Source organism: Mastomys coucha, unplaced genomic scaffold (genome assembly GCF_008632895.1).
Source record: "Mastomys coucha isolate ucsf_1 unplaced genomic scaffold, UCSF_Mcou_1 pScaffold7, whole genome shotgun sequence".
Classification (NCBI taxonomy): domain Eukaryota; kingdom Metazoa; phylum Chordata; class Mammalia; order Rodentia; family Muridae; genus Mastomys; species Mastomys coucha.
In genome coordinates this window covers 34,035,546-34,056,199 of record NW_022196913.1, presented here as the reverse complement: position 1 = coordinate 34,056,199, position 20,654 = coordinate 34,035,546, and the positions used below count along the sequence as shown (strand labels likewise).

Below are 20,654 nucleotides of genomic sequence, written 5' to 3'. Positions count from 1 at the left end.
AAGGCAGATTTGGTTGATGATAAAAGGTAAAAAGGATGATCTGTGTGCTGGCTTAGTGGGTAAAGGCACTAATCCTGATGATCTGAATTCAACTCTCAATATTTACATAGTAGAAAAAGTGAGCTGAGTCATACAGTTGTCTTAGCATGTGTGCCTATATACAAAGAACAAATAAATACACGTTGGGGCTAGAGAGGTGGCTCATTGATTAAGAGCTATACTGCTCTTGCAGAGGACCTGAGTTTATTTCCAAACACCTACATATCAGGTGGCTCACAATTGCCCGTAACTCCAGTTCCAAGAGATCCTGATCTCCTTGGGCACTGATGGCAATCATATACTCAAATGCACAGAGAGACACATGTAATTTAATCATAAAAGTAAGGCTGGGCCTGGTGACACACACCTTTAATCTAGGTACTCACTAGGCAGAAGCAAGCCAGTTTCAGACCAGCTTGGTCTACATAGCAAGTTTCATTACAGCCAGAGCTACCCCAAGAGACCTTGTTTCAAGTAAATAAATGGTTTTTAAATTTTTTAAATATTGAAATTCATTTCAGTAGTGCTATGAACAGTTTTCAGAAGTAACTTGCCCAAACTTACAGATTACATCAAGTCTTATAATTAGCATAGCAAAGCACCTATTGGGATGCTTGTTATGTTTGTTATCATCTGTTGCTACATAACAAGACCCCAAAACATATTGTCTTAAGACAGCAGTGGGTCTTTAGACAGCCATGCAATTTCTGCAGATCAGGAATTTAGTAGCAACTTTGCTAGGTGGCTTAATGATTGTGAAGATGTCCACAAAGGTGATCTTTATTGCAGGTAGGCCTGGGGCAGAAAGATTGACTAAAGATGACACTCTCATATAAGCCAAACTGGTGACAGAAGGCTTTTGTTCTTCCCCATGGGGACTTCTTCATAGAGCTGCTTTAGTGTCCTCATGAACACGGCTGATGACTTCTTCAGAGCTGGTGATCCCAGAGAGAGAAACTGGCAGACTGTTTAAGAAGGATTTGGAGATGTGACCTTGGAGGGGATGTGTCACTGAGGGTGGGCTTTGAGGTTTCCAAACCTGATCCATTCCCAGTGTCACTCTGTTTCCTACCTGCAACTTGCAGATCAAATGTGAGCTCTCAGCTCCTGCTCTAAGACCATGCCTTCAGCCTGCTGTCAGGATTCCAACATGATGATCATGGAATAACCCCCTGGAACTTTAAGCAAGCCCCCAATGAAATGTTCCCTTTTATATGTTGCCTTGATCATGATGTCTCTTTACACCATGATCTAAGACCCAACTCATATACTGTTATTTCTTCCTCATCCCATAGGTGACTGAAGTCAGACATACTTAGCATGGATGGGAGTATACAAAACTAAGGATCATCTCATCATCTTGGATACTAGCTGCCCATATGCTCTACTTACATTCTGTTGTTGTGATAAAAATACTCTGATGAAGAGCAACACAGGTTCTCTTCTATTTGCCTTCTATTTCTGGGTCAAAGTCCACCACTGAGAGAAGCCAGGGCAGGATGCTGAAGGAAATACTGTGGGGGAACATTGCTTGCTGGCTTGTTCACTCATGTGCATGCTCAATTAACTTCCTTATACAAGCTGAGACCAGATTGTTCCACAGTAGGCTGAAATCTTCTCTATCATTCAGCAATCAAGAGGCCTGCACATGGAATAACCTTTACTCAATTAAGTCCTTTTCAGGTGATTCCAACCTGTGTCAAGTTGACAGTTCATGTTAACTAGGACACATACTTCTCCATCTGACCACCTAGTACTGAGTCACAGAACCTTCTGCTGTGTACTCTCGCTCTCAGCTCATCTGACTTTACTCAGAGATAGATTTTTGGAGACAAGTATGCCCTCCACACCTTTATGGCAACCCTTTACTAGTATTGTATCTGTCGGGCCACCTCCAGTCAGTGTTAAGCATCAGGAAATTTGACATGATCCCTGACAAGTTCCCTAAGGGTGATGAATACCTTGTGCTGAGGAAGGATATAGAAGACTGCCTCTTGATCTCTACTGACATCTGCATTTCAGCATTCCAATCCCCTCATACATTCCTTTCTTACTAGTCCTTTCCCCACCTCAGAAGCTGTGAATTTGCCATGCTCAGGGATGCTTTTTCCTTTGCTCTCCACATTCTCCATCCTCACTCCTATCTCCCAATCCCCTACTTTCTTCTTAGCCTAGGCATCTGCTTAAATGTCAACACCTCAGAGAGAATGTCACTGCTCTCTTGGGGCTCTAACAGAGCAATGGCCCCTCATGATTGAAGGCCCTCAGCTATGTCTCTCAAAGGTGTACTTGGAGAGGAATCTGCCGCTCCAAGGAAAGCTGTTCCAGCAGATCTATCATGGAGGAAGGGAGGCGCCATTCGTTCTGTTGTAAACAATACTGATAAAGAAGCTAACTGTTGCTAGGTTGGTTGGTAGTTTGGTGAATTGTATACTTGTCCTCAACTCCTTGGCTTGCATAACAACACTAGTGAATATATAAATGGGGATTTCCTGAAAATGTCAAGGGATAAATAAGAAAAAAAAAAACGTGAAAAATTTCCTTTGATTTGTTGTTTTTCAAAGCATCTTTCTTTGTGCTCTGGCATTGGATTACTTTATTCACTTGTTATGCTGCTAAATGTTGACTAATTCTTTGGGAGCAGGGTGAAATGTGATTGCAAAGCTGCAGCTTTGAGGGTCTCTAAATGTTGGGAAATGATGCCAGCCTTCAGCCTAGAGAAGCATGGAGAGAGCTGGGAACACCCTGGAGCTCCCTCCAAGCCAATCTCATGGAGCCTCTTCCTAACAGCCTTCCCCACTCCGCTAGCCTAGGCTGATCAATTCTGCATTTGCAAACTCTGCTCCATTCCCCAAAGATCAAAGAGAATTCGGCCTTCCCAGAACATATTTTTATAGGAGACTCTGACTCCTGGTATCCTACTCTCAAGAAACACAGCAAACACTTCTTCCAAACTCCTATATTAGATCATGAAAGGAATTTAAGAAAGTGGTGTTTCTTCTTTCTCCTTATGCTGTCTGTATTAGTTACTTTCTATTGCTGAGACAAAACACCATGATCCAAAAAAGAGTTGGATTGGGAGTCTAGTTCTAGAGGGTTAGAGTCCTCATGTGGGGAAGCATGGCCGCAAGCCACAGGCATGGAGGTGCAGGATGCTGAAAGACCACGTCTTGAGTAGAAAGCACGAAACAAAGAAACTGAACTGGAAGTGGCACCAGCCTTTTAATCTCAAAGCCCGCTATCCTTGACATATTGTTTTGTGCCAAGCCTGCACCTCCTAAACCACCCCGAACAGAACTTCTAACTGGGGAGCAAATATTCAAATACTAGAGCCTATGGAAGATATTTCTCATTCAAACCAAAATACGTATCACAATATTTAATATCCCACTTTCCCAAGTAAGAACATGAAATTCAAAGAGTTTTAAATGTGGCTTTCCTACAACTTGAAGCCAGGGCCAGTTGACTGAAGCCTAGAGTGTCAGCCTTTACTTTGTATCACAGGAGATGTAGTGATGAAACAGGTATGTAGAAGAGGCTCTCTCAGGAGAAGGCAGCATCAACGCTGGGACAGGCTAAAGAGAGTAGATTGTAAATAAGGAAATGCAGTCAATGTCACTCATGTCTGCACAGGGAGCATGGGGCCAGGTGAAGCCGCAGAAACAAGACATTAGTGTTTGTAGGAGAGTAGCACACAGGTTGTTTTAGGCCAAGTCTCACTAGATGATTACTCTGGCAGTAATCACTGAAGTCTACAAAGCTTTAGTATGCACCCCACTCCTGTGAGATCCTTAGATCAGTTCTGTGATGTAAAGTTATTGCGTTGATAACCAGCTGCCCTTTGCCTTTCTGATATGACAGTATCATTTGCTCTGGGAAGCTAAGTGCCTCCAACTTTATTACAGCTGAGTAGCATAGACAATGTTTCATATGCATTATAAACACAGGCAGTGTAATTCACTTAATTACTCCCAATATCTTTTGATTCTATATTTGATAATATGTGGATTTTTTATACAATGCTTTATCTACTCAATTTCTCATTATTGACAATGGAGAATTAAAATCCTCAGCATAATTTTGAATTTATAAATTGCCCCCCCCCCCGCTTTTTTTTTTTTTTTTTTTTTTTTGAGACAGGGTTTTTCTGTGCAGAGCTGGCTGTCCTGGAACTCACTCTGTAGAGCAGGCTGGCATCAAGTTCCAGGACAGCCCAGGCTACACAGAGAAACCTTGCCTCTAAACAACAATGTGTCCTACGGCCAGAGGGAAACGCAGAGTGGGTAGCCAGTGGCCAGAGAGCTCCTTGTACCAAGCTAGGTTTCCAGGTGGGCTTACACTATTATTTAACACTTCAGGACCAGCTTCCCAGAGGGTGTTTTCCTGTCCAGGTGATTAACGGGTCCATTTGGATTAACTCTTAAGGGTGGGGGACAATGCTACGTCTTTGTTCTTTTCCAGAAATCCTACAGCTAGATAAGACTCTTAAGATCTTTCAGGAAGTTTAGAATATCCTGTTGCCACCCAGGGCCAGTGAATCCTTCAGGTCTCATTCTTTCCGGTCTGCAGTCTTGATTCTTGCTGTTACAGGGGCAAGTATGCAGCTATGACGGTGGGTCCTCTGCGATCTTCAAGATTGTTGAAGTCTAACCATCGACTTAGCTGTCTCTTTAGTTTCTTTTGTCTCCTGTTTTTTTCAGCTATCTTTGTCCTCAGCACATTCATCAGCCTTCTCTGCTGGCAATGCCACAGGCTGATAGTTGGTAGTCAGTAAGCACTCTTGACAGGAAACCAACTGGATGGAGCTAACTATTTTTTTTTAAGGAAATTAATGATGGTTCAAAGGTGTACCTTTATAGAACTGAGAGTCACAGTGCAACCTGGGGCTATGGAGATGGTTCAGTGGGTAAAAGTGCCTGCTGTGAGATCTTTCCTGGGGGGCCACTTGGTGAAAGGAAACAACCAATTCCTAAAAGGATTCTCTGACCTTACACACACACACACACACACACACACACACACACACACACACACACACGATGCAATGATGATCCACATTGGTAAAAGAAATAAGAATCTATAGCCTCCCCTGCACAGGATCAGAACCATAATTTTCTCTTCAATTTTTTTTCCTACTTCTTCTTTCTTCCTGGTTCTTTACCTTTTCATTCTCCTTGTCAAGTATTTGCTCCCAGCAGTTACACAGAACTCTAAGAAAGCGGTCTATGACATACCGGCTGAACAAATACAAAGGTACCATAATAACAGGAATTTGTAGTAAAATTCACCCACTTTGGTAGTTTGACCAAGGTGAAAGTAAGTGCTTTACTCCAGTTTTAATTAGTAATCTTATCTCTCTTATGACCTATCCCACAGTACATAATAAGTATGTCTACATTACTATAAGTGTTTATGGATTATGGAATGAACGCAAGTGAAGGAAGGAGTCAACTGCTTTCAGGAGGCTTCAGAAGAGGCCTGAGAAAGACTCTCTTTAGATAAGATAATGATCTAGACCAACACCAGGTGGAAGCTGCCAGTAAAAACTGCTGAAGATGAAGAAAGAAGTCGGGCTCCAGGCGAAAAAGGTGAACCAGGCTGGAGCCGGAAGCACCTGGTCAGGTCCAGAAGGATGAATAGGTGGAAGGGCAGACAGTCAAGTAGGCTGTTAATAACAGAGAGTCCTTGGGCTTTGGTATACTAGGCATTAGATATAGGTTGGTGTGGGGCGTGCCATCACAGTGGTAGTGTGTAGCACTTACTGTATGGGGTCCAGGGGTTTCTATCTGATGTGTTCCATATGTTCTTGGGTCTGATGCCCTTGACAGGATTTTATTATGCCCATGTGGTCTCCAGCTTCAATTCTCTCCAATGAACTCACAGGGTGGTTTCCTTCCTCATCCCAGGGACTAGTCATTTATCAGTCTGTGCCAGATGTGTGGTGCCTGCCAGTTGGTGCTGTTTCTGGGTTTCACTCGGGGGCTGCAATAGCCTTTTCCTTCAAAATGGAGTCCAAAGCTGCTTGTAAAATAGTTTTCCAGGGCAAAAGCTAGCCTGAAGACTTACCGTTTTTCAGCAACATGGGGTAACTTAGGGTAGAGTACAGGCTGACCTCAATAGTTGGTCACAAAAAGGTTCTTTTCTATCCAGAAAAATATTGGCTGTCAGACATACATAGTTGCTCAATGACAAACAGATGAGGAAACTGAAATGTATTCCCAGCTTGTTACTTACTGTACAGCTTTTGCAAATTCAGTGTTTGTGGGAGAGTGCCTCCTTTGCCAGTCGGCTTTGGTTGATTCTTAAAAAAAGATCATAGGATGTGGAAAACATTCACATTTATTGCTAACTATCAAAACTTTTTCCTTACTCTCATGCCTCTCTCTCTTGCTCTCCCTCTTTCTGCCTTCCCTTCCCCTCTCTCCACCTGGCCATGGCCAGCCTCTACTTCTCTACTCTTTTCCCTCTCTCTGCCTTTCTACAATAAACGCCTTAAAACCAAAAACAAAACAAACAAAAAAAAAAAACAAAAAAAAAAACCAGACCCAAAAAACCGAAAAACTTTTTCCTCAAAAGTAAATGTAAAGGCCTTTGGATTTAACAAAATTAATCTCTATTTTTTTCAATTAAAATTGTCTTATTATTTTATGTGAATGGATGTTTTGCCTGCATGTATGTCTGTGCATACGTACCATGATTCCCGAAGTAGTCTGAAGAAAGTATCAGATTCTTTGGACCTGAAGTTACAGACAGTTGTAAGTCACCACGAGACTCAGTGCTTTTACCTCTGAGCCATCTCTCCAGCCCGCTACAGCAAAACTGATAGGCCACATGAATTTGCTGGAAGTAAAATTACTCCCTGAAGTTCATTTGTTCATACGTAATCATATCTTTTTAGAAGGACACATATCAGTTTATTTAATTGACTGTTGATAATCTTGGTTAGTGTAGGGAAAACTATAGGGGTTGGCATTTGAGATATGGGTCAGCAATTGCTAGCAACGGCTGCTCTTCCAGGGGACCTAGGGTTGATTCCCAGCACCCACATGATGGCTCCAGTTCTAAAGGATTTTTATGGGCTAGAGAGATGGCTCAGTGGTTAAGAGCACTGACTGCTCTTCCAGAGGTCCTGAGTTCAATTCCCAGCAACCACATGGTGGCTTATAACCATCTGTAATGGGATCTGATGCTCTCTTCTGGTGTGTCTGAAGACAGTGACAGTGTACTCATATAAATAAAATAAATAATTTTTTTTTAAAAAATAAAGGATCTTTATGCCCTCTTCTGGCTTACTCAGGTACCAGGAACATATATGGTGTACATGCATTCATGCAGGCAGACACTCGCACACATAAAATAAAATCTGTAAATGCATAACTAAGGTTTACTGGTAGTTATGTGTGATATATGTAAACATACACCTTGAAAATAGATGTCTGTGCCATTGAGATGGCTCAGCTACTTAAGGCCTCTTTCACTATGCCAGAGCACCTGAGTTTGATGCCTAGGACACACAGGGTGGAAGGAGAGAACTGACTCCTCAAAGTTGTCCCTGTGGCATGCACATGCACACAAAAGAAATAAGCTAACATATAACAAGATTATCTTTTTAAAAGGTAGACTCTAGAAGGATTCACTGCGTGCCTTTTATTAAACATTTTTCTCCCCTTCTTACTAACTTTTGAGAAGTTATGGAGGAAAATATGAGAACACGGTTTTCTAACAAAAGACCTTTTGTTCTCCCTTTATTTTGCCCTCCTAGCCTTTTCGTTTGATCTCCACTCCTGTTGAGTGGACACCCTGGGAGAGGGCTTTGCGGATAGTTGGAATAAGTAAATAAGCTGAAATGGAATACTTCCGCGGCCGGTTCTGTAGGTTAGGGAGTGAGTTCTCATGAAACCAGCTGCTGCATGTCCTGCTCAGTTCTCTGAGAAAGACTACACAGAGAAACCCCGTCTCAAAAAACCAAAAAAGAAAAGAAAAAACAAAAACAAAAACAAAAACTTCCTCACTAGCAAGTCCCTCTTCCACCTTTGTTATTTGCACCTCTCACCCTAAGACTCCTTTGGTGGGATTGCAAGTCTGAATTTAGCACTTGTAAAGTGTGTGTGTGTGTGTGTGTGTGTGTGTGTGTGTGTGTGTACTCGAGCATGCATGTATTGTGTGTCTGTTCTCCCATCAAAAAAAGCTATGAATGCCCTGTGGTTAAAAAAATAAGGGAGCTTAAAGAAACTTATTTTCTTTTCCCTCATCTTCCTGGCAGTAACTAACCAACCACATTCTGAAACTTCTGTGAGAAATACATTTCCAGTAGAATATTATTGTTGACTGTTGATAGTCAAGCCTTACTAGAAATCTTTGATTTTGTTTTTGTTTTTCAAAACAGGGTTTCTTTGTGTAGCCCTGGCTGTCCTGGAACTCACTCTGTAGTCCAGGCTGGCCTTGAACTCAGAAATCTGCCTGCCTTCGCCTCCCAAGTGCTGGGATTAAAGGTGTGTGCCACCACCGCCCAGGTTTTGTTGTTGTTGTTTTGTTTGTTTGTTTTGTTTAATTTATAATTGAAAACATTTTTGGTTGTTGTTTTAAAATGTTTAAACTTAGATTAATTTTTAAACTTAGATTTTAAAATGTCAGGAATAAAATATTTTGTTTATTTGTTTTGTTTTGTTTGAGACAGGTTTTCTTGTAGCTCAGGGTAGCCTCAAGGTTCTATGCAGCTGAGGATGGCCTTAAACTCATGATCCTCTTTTGCATTGTGCTTTTCCTGCCTGTTGACAGAGTCAGTGTCTGGGGCCTCCTGTACTCCGGGCAAGCACTCTCCCAATGACCAACTGAATCTTCCGACTGTTTTAAACATTTAAAATATGTTTTAGCTGTTTGTTTGTTTGTTTGTTTGTTTGAGAAAAGGTCATAGTTGTAGGCATGGTTGGTCTGGAACTCTCTTTATTCTGGACTCAAATATCCTTTGCCTCCCAAGTTCTGGGATTAAAGGCATATGCCTGTAACTTTAATGTTTTCAAACCTTATTTTTAATGATGGCTCTTAAACGCTTTAACCTCCCGGTCAGCCCACCACCCACTAGAGGTAGTGGAAAAGAAAGGATGGTGGTGGGGGGGAGTGGGGAGGGGACATGGAGGTGTTTAGAAAGGTTTTTTGGAGCAACTCCTGTCTGTGTTGTCTGGAAATCTGCAGTTTAGTTCACAGGTTAGCAGGCAGTGGCAGCTCAATCCACTTGCAAACACTTTACAGATACACCAGCAGTCCAGTTTGGGAGAGTCAGGTTAGCAACAGCAGTGACATGGTCTAGCAGAGACAGCCAGGCCTCAGCCTCTCAGCTCTAGTCTGCAGGAGGGACTGGAACGCCAGAAGTTCTAAGCTTGCTTCTCTCAGGGAAGTGAAGATCAGAGGAGACATGAGAACCATGAGCATTGCACAGTTAACTGTACCAGCAAGCCAAGCTCTGTCTCTGTCACTCTGTGGAGTTCTATCTATACCCTCCAACATCATGTGCCTTGCCTCAGCACATGCATCAAATCAGCCTTGGAGGTGGCAATAAACTGCAGTACAACACCAGGTATTTTTTGGTGCATTTCTTTCTATGGAATCCCGACAAATGCAGCTCAACTACGTAATGCAAGGTGGACTAATATGTTGTTAGCAAAGAATCCTTCATCATGTGTCCTTTCACATGCTTGCCTTAGCAAAACACCCTTTCTCCTGTGTCTGCTTCAGCGGAACTTTTCTTCACGAGTCTGCCTTAGCCTTTCACACCTGTGTCCACTTTCATTAGATGTTCCTTCATGTGTTTGCCCCAGCAAAAATCCAACTGACTCTCCAAGAACCCATAAGTTTCCACTTCATGTACTATCTGATATTTTTATTTATTTTAAATAGCTTTTGTGTATTTTAAAAATATCTGTACCTCAAGGAATATCATTCTAACAGACTCCCTTCCTTCTGCTACCATCGTCATCGGGGATTTAGCATTTAAGCATGCTCTTGTTTTTCCTATCTTCAACACAATTCTTCTTTTTTGGACACACCTCCCCTTTGCCACAGTCCCATCTCTCTGCTCCTGGCTGATGTCCTGCTTCTAGTTTACGCTTTGATATAGTCCATTCAAGGTTTATTCCCATCATTCTTCTAGAAACTGCCCGTCCAGACTGTTCACGCTGACATCTCATGCTCAGCATCCGTTCCCTGCATCTTCAGCATCAGTTAATGCTGCCTGCCATTCCCACCTCTGGGTTTTCACTTGCCTTCCAGGACCCCACGTTCTTGTTTTCCTTCTTTCCCAGGCAGTTGTTATTTCTCAGTCTTCTTTTCTGTCTCTCCCTCTTCTCCCCGACCTCATTACTGGCGTGCTTCAGGCTCATCCCACGGGCACTCTCATACAGTCCTGGCTTAATATTCTACCTGCATGACAATGATCCCCAACTTCATAGCTTCCTCCTGCATTTCTCAAAGCTTTAGGATCATAAGTCCAATTGCCAGGTCAAGAATCCATCTAACAGACACTTCAAGTTTGTCTTGACTATACTGTAGCCTCTGGAGCAATGATATCCAGAAGCAATAGCCCACTGCTGCTCATATCATTATTTATTTTTTGAAAGATTTATTTATTTACTTATTTTTCATTATATATGTGATCATGTGTGTATTTTTGTGCATATGTGGATGCAGGAGCCCAAGAGAACCAGAAAAGAGGACGTCAGATCCTCTGCAACTGATATTCTAGGCACTTGTAACAGCCTCCATAGGAATTCTGGGAATATAATCTGAGTCTTTTGCAAGAGCAGTAAATGTTGCTGCTGAGCCATCTCCTACCGCTGTTTGTCCCTCTCTCCCTCCCTCCCTCCTTCCCCTCCCTCCCCCTCCCCTTCCCTCCTTCCTTCCTTCTTCACTTCCTTCCTTCCTTCCTTCCTTCCTTTCCATGCAGAGTGTCACATGACCCAGGATGGTTTCATACTTTCTTTGTAGCAGAGTCTAGCCTTAAATTCCTGATCCATTTGTCTTCACCTCCCACATTCTGGAACTATAAATGTATATCACAGCATTTGGCTTTCTATCTTGGTCTCTAAATAGCACTTTAAACTAATAGGAACATTAGTTCTGTGGACAGAATTCCAGGGCTGGGGTAGAGAGATATAAGATGAGCTTTGGCATATATTGCACTAATAGAAAAATGTATGTATGTATAATTGAAATGTACACATGTCCAAAGAACACTGAAGGCAACCCAAAGCGATGGCCAAATTTGGGATAATTTGAGCAACAAAATAATACTAACAATGGCTTAGAAGCTATAATATAAAATGAACACAATCATCCATACCAATATAAATAATTGAATACATAAATGAGAAGGGAAAACCCATTCAATAATCTAAGTAGAAGGAATGATAGAAATGGAAAGTCCCCATTTGGCAAATGCCACAGTAATAATTGTTCCCTGCAGGGTCATTTACAGATGCCACAATTAGAGGCAGCAACATGCTCTGGAACAAGATGCTAGTGTAATCTCAGCATGTCTTCCCTCAAGTCACTCATTGATAACAAAGGGTAGGAGAGTTGTTTCACAGTGGTGAGACCAAGTGTTCGAAGTCCATCACTGTTAATGAGACCAGTCACAGGCCTCTGTTGAGATAGGCCAAGGGGAGCACACAGCATTTCTTCTGTGGTATCCTTGCCCCAAATCCGTAACTCGAAGGAAGCTGTGCCAGGCCCAGTGGCATATACCTTTAAATCCCAGTACATGGAGGCAGAAGCCTAGGGATCTCTATGAGCTTCAGGAGAACCAAGGCTACATAGCAAGATGCTGTGTCTAAGCAAAGCAAAGCAGAGCAAAGCAAAACACAGAAAACACAAAGCATGAATGTAACTGTGAGAACCCCAGAGGACTGAAATCGAGGGGCTGTTTACAAACAACTGTCCCATTCTTCTTCTAAAGCATCAAGGTTGGGGAAGATAAGAAAATGGAAGGCCCTCCCAGGATTAGTGCAGTCAGAATGGCATTATCTCCACAATACTTTCCTGGCTGTCCTCACTGTGGTCATATGAGGTGTATCAGTTACAATAGTTGGGGCAACTTTTAATAAGTGTGAAATGAGCTGGGTTTGGTGGTGAATGCCGTTAAACCCTTAGGGTATTGGGAGACAGGTGCAGGCCAATCTCTGTGAGTTCGAGGCCAGCCTATTCAACATAGCAAGTTGCAGGACAGCAGGAGTATAGTGAGAGACTCTGTTTCAAAAAGACAAAAAGACAAACAAAACAAAACAAAACAAAAAGTTTGAAATAATTCCCAGATAAAAAGTTAAAAAAAATTAAATATAAAAATCTTGGGAGGGAGAAGTAGTATTGAGGTTGTGTGTGAGGGAGTTGAGGAGGGTATGTGTGAGGGAGTGCGGGGGGAGGGGAATTTTGTCAAAACACAAAATATGCATGTACAAATGAAATTCTCAAATAACAATTAAAAATTATATCTGTGCATGTGTGTGTGTGTGTGTGTGTGTGTGTGTGTTTGTGTGTGCACGTGTGCTTGTTGTACCTGTGTGGAGGTCAGAAGTCAAAGTACATCTAGATGCTTAGATGTATCTCAAGTCATACCATTTAAAGAGTGCAAAGGTTTTCTATTATCCTCAATTTGAATGTTTTTAATATTTGGTAGGAAGGCTATTCGATTTATGAGATCCTTAAATGTATACCTCTGAGCACTTACTATAAAATGACTCATCAATTGTGTTGGAGGTATGAGAGAGATGATTCTTTATCTTTCCTTTTTTCTCCCATATTTGATCTACCTACAATCTCCTCCCCTGCCCCCCAGTTTCTGTTCATGGAAGTTTCACTCTTCTTCCTGGATGGCTTTGAACTCACTGTGTAGGCCAGGCTTGCCTTGAAATCACCAGATCCACCTGCCTTTGCCTCAGGATTGCTGAGATTAAGGATGTACGTTGGGCCCAGACTTTTCTTAAAGTCCCTTTTCTCTTAGTTAGCCTAATCTGACCACTTCTTTTAAAGAGCTCAAGCCCTTGAATAATGAGATGTCTTAGTTAGTAAGGGTGTTTGCAGTATATTCCTGGAAATTTGAATTCTGTCCCCAGTACTCTTATAAAGATAGAAACAGAGAATTGACTCCATAAAATTGTTTTACATGAATCTCTGTCTGTCTGTCTGTCTGTCTGTCTGTCTGTCTGTCTGTCTCTCTGTCTCACAAGTGCACACTCACACTAACAAAAAAAAACAAAACAAAACAAACTAGACTCTGATTTTTGATGCACCTTAATCTAATGTCTTGTTTGGCTGTCTTTGTCTTCATTATGAATACAATATAGGCTGGGAACATGCCTTTAATCCTAGCACCAGCAAGGTAGAGATATATCTCTGTGACTGTGAGGCCAGCCTGGTCTACATAGTGAATAATAGGCCATCCAGGGGTTACACAGTGAAGCATTATTAAAAGAAAGAGAAGGAAGAAAAAGAGAAAGAAAACAATAATTCTCTCCCCTCCCGTATGTGTGTGTGTGTGTGTGTGTGTGTGTGTGTGTGTGTGTCTTCCTGTGTGTGTTTGCTTGTGGCACCAGTGTAGCGCTCAGAAGTCAGTAGAGGGTACCTTCCTCTCTTGCTTTGCACTCTTTATTTAGATCTCTCTATGTAGCCTTGGCTAGGCTGAAACTCACTATGTAGACGAGACTGGCATGGAATTCACAGAAATTCCCTCACCTCTACTTCCCAAATGTGGGATTAAAGCAGAGTGCCACCATGCCTGGCTATATTTATTATGTTTTGTCTGTGCCTGCTGGCATATATCTGTTACCCTCTTTTTTTTTTTTTTTTTCCGAGACAGGGTTTCTCTGTGTAGCCTTGGCTGTCCTGGAACTCACTCTGTAGACCAGGCTGGCCTCGAACTCAGAAATCTGCCTGCCTCTGCCTCCCAAGTGCTGGGATTAAAGGCGTGCACCACCACCACCTGGCATCTGTTACCTTCTTAAGGAGGTGGAGACATTGCTGCGTTTCATTCCCTGAGCATTTAGTATACCGAGTCCACGCAGTAAAGATTATGTGACTCAATTCATGTAAATAGATCTGTCATGTAACTACTGTTCTGTCCTGGGGACAGAATTTGAATTTCCAGGAATATGCTGCAAACACCTTTACTAACTAAGACATCTCATTAGCCAAGGGCTTGAGATTTTTAAAGGAAGTGGATATTCAACCTGGGGCCTTAGGCATGTGAGAGGCCTAACACTGAGCTGTAGTCCTCACAAAAACAAACTTATTCTGTATTGTCCTGTATTAGAAAGAGAAAACATCATGTCCCCTGCTGGTACTTATAAACCATGAGAATGTTATACAATAGATGTGTTATTATTTTAAATCATTAGGAGAATATCTAACAATAAGAATTTTAATATGTTGAGGTTCATGCCTTTTATCCCAGTACTTGAGAAGTGAAGGCAGGAGGATCAGAAATATTAGCTATACAGTAGGTTTGGGGCCAGCAGTCTGAGGTACATGAAGTTCTGACTTAATACAATTAAAAATAAAACTGAAACTGCATCATAATCACCACCACCATCATCACCATCAACGACAACAGATAGAACTCTTTTGGTTGTAAGAGATAGAAATGCATATGGATTTTTTAAAGGGGAAAAAGGTAGTGATTTACTTATTCACAAAATTGAACGACTTAGAAATAAATTCTGCTCTAGATTTGCTGGGTAGCAGGGATCTTAAAACTGTCTTTAGAATTTACAGATTTTTTTTCTCATCACTGCTTACCTTGGCTTTTCCTTTGCAACAGGTTGCTTCCCTTTCTTCTTCTCCTTCTCCTTCTTCCACTTCCTCTTCCTCTTCCTCCTCCTCCTCTTCCTCCTCCTCCTTCTTCTTCCTCTCTTTCTCTCTCTCTCTCTCTCTCTCTCTCTCTCCCTCTCTCTTTCTCTCTCTCTCTCTCTCTGTCTCTCTCTCTTGTCGAGCCAGCATCAGATTCTTTCTTATGACAAAAGCCCAAGATTCTGCAAGGGTTACAGGTTTGAGGAGCCAGAAAAGAGAAAATTACTTACACACTTAAAGCAACGCCATTTATGTGAAATGCTAGAGTGAATAGCTGGTGTCAGAAGTACAGTACTCTGACCTCTAGTGGTTACTTTATAAGATGCCCTTCAACATGCCTCCTAAGGCTGGAGGTGATTTCATGTCCTATTGTCTATCATCATTTAAGAGCTTCCCTGCCTCCCTCTTGCCCTATATTTTGAGGCACTCATCCACTAGAGGCAGCCTTTCTTTTGACGTTGCTACAGCTTCCTCCTGTTTTCCCTTTGTTTCCACTATCACTCTTTCCTGTTGGGTTCATTCAACTCTTGGGGGAAAATTTTCCCTTAGAAATTACTTTTGTATGGTTTTTAGTCAGGGGAGATTTATTCTGTCAAGTAATTTCTTATACCCGATCGATCTTCACAGTCCCTGCATCCAACATCGATCCTTGTGTGCACCCCTTGTTTTGAAATTAGAGCTGGATTTTGCTCACAGGGTGTGGAAAGTCAACATAAATCACAGCACATTTACCTAATGCCTAATTCCTACACATCACAAATTAAGGGCATCTACATTTGTCCCATTTGCCTAAGAAATAGACTTATCTGTCTTATGTCTGCCACTATTATGTTCATGCAATCTCTGCACAAACAATTCATATGCACTTTTCTAAGAGTGAATTAAACACACACATTGTGTCTCATGAAAAGATTATTGATTGGTTTAAATTCATTAGTACAACCTATAATTACTAAAGTTATAAACTAAATCTGTTTTTAAATTTTTAAAATTTCTGGATTTATTCTTCTTTTGTCTATTGAGGGTAGTAAGAATTCATTGGTTTTATTATTGCTCACATTTTCCCCTTCAGTTTTCATTATGGAGAAACAAACAAACAAACAAACTAACAAACAAAAACAAACAGACAACAATGAGAAACCTAGGGGCAGGAGATGTAGCTTAGTGGTACAGTGCTTACTTAGCATGCAGAAGTCCCTGGGTCCCAGGACACAGACTGCTAAACCACTCATCCTTCAACAAAAGTCTGCATCCCTCTGAAAACATATATATATATATATTTTGACATAGGGTTTCTCTGTATAATCCTGGCTGTCCTGGAACTCACTCTGTACACCAGGCTGGCCTCAAACTCAGAAATCCACCTGCCTCTGCCTCCCAAGTGCTGGGATTAAAGGCGTGTGCCACCACTGCCCGGCTAAACATAAAGATTTTATTCTATATTTTTCATGTCATTCCTTTCTTTTTGCTTTGTAAATGTAAATTTATGCATTACTGGCAAAGAAAGTATAAAGGTTCTTCTTGTGTATTCACATGGAATTATTAAATGAAACCTGACTACCTAGGCTGAATTGTTTCTGCAGAAGCAGAAATATAAGCCTACTGCAGTGGGCCACAACAGTAACCCCAGCAGTAGGAGGTAGAGACAGGCAGGAATTTGTTGTTAACTGACTTTTGTTATTCTTCTTTATAGAAGTGAAGGAAATTAGCAGGGCATGGTGGTGCATGCTTTTAATCCTAGAATTTTGGAGGTAGAGGCAGGCTGATCTGTGAGTTGGAGGCCAGTTTATTTCATATAATGAGTGAAGGGGCAGTCAAGGCTTTATAGAGAGATGCTGTCTCAAAAAAGAGGTGATAGATAGATAGATAGATAGATAGGTAGATAGATAGATAGAGGAGGAAAACTTGTAAAATGTAATTAATGTAATGAAAATGATTTACTCCAGGAGTTATTATTCTGGTTTGTTCTTAAAGTCTCCAGTTCCCTTTTGTGAATAATGAATAGTAGTAATAAATGGCGAGATGTTTATGTTAATCTCTTAACTGTGCAGGACAAGTTATAACTTGGCAGAACTTAGTTGATAAGCCACTCTGAGAACATAATGAGCAGGAATGTATTTTCACCTTTGTTTGTAGAAGAATGCAGTAACAATTATAGAGCCGAACGCAAACTTAAAACAATGACGCGTTTTGACCTCTCCTGGCTACCGTCGCGGAGCATGCGTAATTAAACCCGGCGGGACACAAGTGTCATGGCGCGCTCCATCTGAAGTCTGTGAGTTTCCTGACAGTGGCTTGTGGTTTTTTTCCTCTCAGTTTGGACAGGTGAATTTCTGGATTTGTGTATACTAGGGGCAAATGTACTAATGCTCAGCGACTGTGGGCCGAGATGCATTTTTGGCGGAGCCTCGTTTCTGCAGGTTTTCTTCTTTGGGCCGACCGCCCGCTTGTTTTCGCAGTTTGAAAAAGACTTGGCAGCTGGCGTGGGGAATCGAATGTTGGAACCCTGCCCGGCGAGAGGCCGGTGTGGCTGCAGATACTGCTGGCTGGCATAATCAGGGACTTTCAGTCTGGTCTAGCCTCATTTTTCCTCTCACTTTTCTCGTGAATGTACTTGTGCTACGTGAGCAGGCTTTCAGGAAATGAGTATTTTGCACTGAAGTTGGGCATAGGGGCAGGTCCCTTGAGTTTTTGCGTCCCCTTATCCCCTTTTCTTTGCTCTTTTGCTTAGAAAACTTTCCTGTATCATAAGGGATCACTTGTTTCTTACTTGCTGATCATTCAGTGTGCTCAAGCGATACAGTGCAGGGTAGCAGTTTTAAAAGTGTCTAGATGCGTTTTTTTTTTTTTTATTTTCTATTTTTTAATTTTTTTTTTTTTATTTTGAGAAAGGTGTAAAGAGGTCTTACACTGGTTTTATGAACTTATAGGGTACTAGCATTTTCTAATTAATTTTAATTTTCCAGATTCATCTTTCAAGAGGACTTGAGACCAATTTCAGATAATCAAGGTATTGGTTTATTTTAATTTTTTAATATTTGAGTAATCAGTTATGCATTAAAATATGAAGAAAGACGTCTCAATATTTTAGTAATTAGCCACCATCATTTTGTGAAAAGTAGATTTCTCTATAACTAAGTCGGAGTGACATTTTTGTATTTCTTCCTGAGTTTTTCATTTTCATTAAGTTAGCAGGGACATGCTCTCTTCTTTTGCCATCTGTGGCACATCTATTTTCTTGTTTGACTGTTGCTTAGTCTCTATTATATCCTGCTTCTCTACCTGGCCATTAAATATGGTTTCCTCCCTCCCTCCCTCCTTCCTCCCCTTCCTCTCTCCCTCCTTCCCTCCTTCCCTCCCTCCCTTCTTTTCCTTCTTTTTTGAAATATTTATTTTTTATTTTATGTGCACTGGAAATTTGCCTGCATGTATGTCTTTGTGAGATTCTCAAATCCTGGAGTTATAGACAGTTATGAACTGCTATGTGGTTATTGGGAATTGAACCCAGGTCCTCTGGAAGAGTAATCAGTGCTCTTAACTGCTAAGCCATCTCTCCAGCCCAAATATGGCATTCTTGAAGGCTTGTTTTTGTACCTTTTCTAGCTTGGTTATCTTGTTTTCCTTCTTCTTCTTCTTTTTTTTTTTTTTAATTTCTTGAGACAATGTTTATTCCTTGCTAGCCTGGAACTCAATATATAGACCAAACTTTTAAGTGCTGGGATTAAGTGTGTGCACCTGATTAAACACACTTAAACCTGATTATTGTTTTCTTTCTGTGTGATGTGATTCACTGCTGTTTACATGGTTACTTGTCTTTGTGTTTCTAGTTGTCTTGGGGAGTGTGAGGTGGTATATCTTTGTGGGTTTGAATGGCCTTTCCCTCATGGCTGATGTCACTGACAGCTCTCTGTGCTTATCAGATACTTATATATCTTCTTTGGAAATATGTCTGTTCAGATCCCCTTCCCTTTCCCATATTTTAATTTGGGTTGTTGGTGTTTTTGAGTTCTTTATTTACTCTGATAAGAGGCCCTTATTGTATTATATGAATTACTGTTGCCTCCCACTGCATGCTTTCTCATGGTCTTCATATTGTCTTTGAAGGATGAGAATTGTTTTTTGTTTTTTTTCTTTTCCTTCTTTGAGAACAGGTTTCACCATAGCCCAGGTTAGCTTCAAATTTGATTTGTATGTGAGGACAGCCTTTAACCCCTGATACTCCCGCCTTAAGTTCCCAAGTGGTAGAATTGCAAGCAGAAGCCACTGCACGTGGCTGAAACACTTTAATTTTGATGAAGTCTAACCTGTTGTTTCCTTTTGTGTTCTTGCTATCCTTACTAAGAAGCCAGAGCCTGATTGAAAAACTTGATACTTGTGATACATGTAAGACTCTTCTAGTCGTAGGTCCTTAAGTTTAGGTTGGTAGTCCTTGTGAGCTAACTTTTGAGTATGATGTGAGATGGGGCCCCAGCAGCGTTTCTTTGTGTGTGGCTAGTTGTTTTGGTGTCATTTGTTGGGAAGAGTGTTCGTTCTCTCATTACATTGGTTTTTATACCTGCTACAACCACTTGATTCAATAACGTCTATTTGACATGCCCTTAAGTCAGTCTTTATGAAATAATAACTCTAGGACAGTAGATATCAAAGTTATTGGAGGGTCCTGATAATCTGTATCTGTGAGGAGATTTCCAGAGAGGTTTAGCTGATGAAGGAATTTGCGTCCTGAATGTGGGCTACGCTTTAAGACTGAATTTAAAACAAAAAACAAGATTAGGGAAGGGTGATAGGAAGTGTGGGGATGGAGCAAGGGGCCTGCAACTCTTGAAAGTTGTTCTCTGAGCTTGGTCCAGGTACTGTGGCACACAATTGTCTGCGGTACCACTCCTGTGCTCTGACACATCATACACATAATAGATAAAAGATTTAAAAGTGATGGCTCGGATCATTATGTACTACATTTGTGAATATGTACATCTAAAAAAAATCAATAAACTTTCAAAAGAAAAAAAAAAGAAGATTAAAAAAAAAAAGTGATGGCTTGGGTCATGAATACCATATGTGTGAGAATGGTATCAAGCAGAGTCTCAGTGCATTTTGGGAGACACCAACAAAATTTTAATGGTGGATTGGATTTAGGGAAAGTGCAAAAAGGAGCCTGGGATAATTTTAGGGTTTTGGGTCCAAGCATATTGGAATACCTTTAAAGGAAAAAGGGAAAGCTGTGAGGTGATCTGACAAGACAGGGAGAGGACCAGGAGTTCTGTTTTTGACTTGTGAAGTTAGACTTGTCATTCAAGCAGTGATGTGCAGTAGGCAGTTGCACATCTTAGTGTGAGGTTCAGGGGAAGATAGAGCTGGTCATATAAGCACAGGGTTGGGATTTCAAGGACTTGGAGTGAGGAAATCACCAGGCAGTGACTGTAGAAAAAGAACTCCTGTAATGAAGCCATGGCTATTTCAGGGTTGAGAAGGTGTATTGAAGAGTAACAAGCCAAAGACATGAGGGGTGGCTCATGTGATAAGAGGCCTAGGAGAGTGTGGTATCCTGATGCCTATGGGAAATTGCTTCAAAGGAATGTTTGGTTGTGGCATGTGCTGCAAATTGTGTAATTGTGTCTCATAATTGTGACCAAGAATAATTATGGTATATCGTTGTATGTCATTGATATCAGACAGTTTTGGTTGCGTGATAGTCACAGTCAGAGAATGGAGGTGGGGGATAAATATGTAAATACAGATATCTCTCAAAGAAGCTGTATTTCAAATGAGAGAACTGTAGG

The 20,654-nt window shown here is 41.2% G+C and overlaps 1 protein-coding gene across 2 annotated transcripts in view; it reads left to right on the top strand.

The window, feature by feature from the left end:
- The first annotated feature begins 17,031 nt into the window (after positions 1-17,031).
- Cdkal1 (CDK5 regulatory subunit associated protein 1 like 1) overlaps positions 17,032-20,654 on the top strand; it is a 555,277-nt gene continuing 551,654 nt past the window's right edge. The window contains exons 1-2 of one of the 2 annotated variants that reach the window (XM_031358356.1): positions 17,032-17,149; positions 17,841-17,884. The gene's annotated coding sequence lies outside the window, so the exon portion shown is untranslated. Of the gene's footprint in view, positions 17,200-17,840; positions 17,885-20,654 lie in introns of both variants that reach the window. The other variant, XM_031358355.1, reaches the window with a different exon arrangement.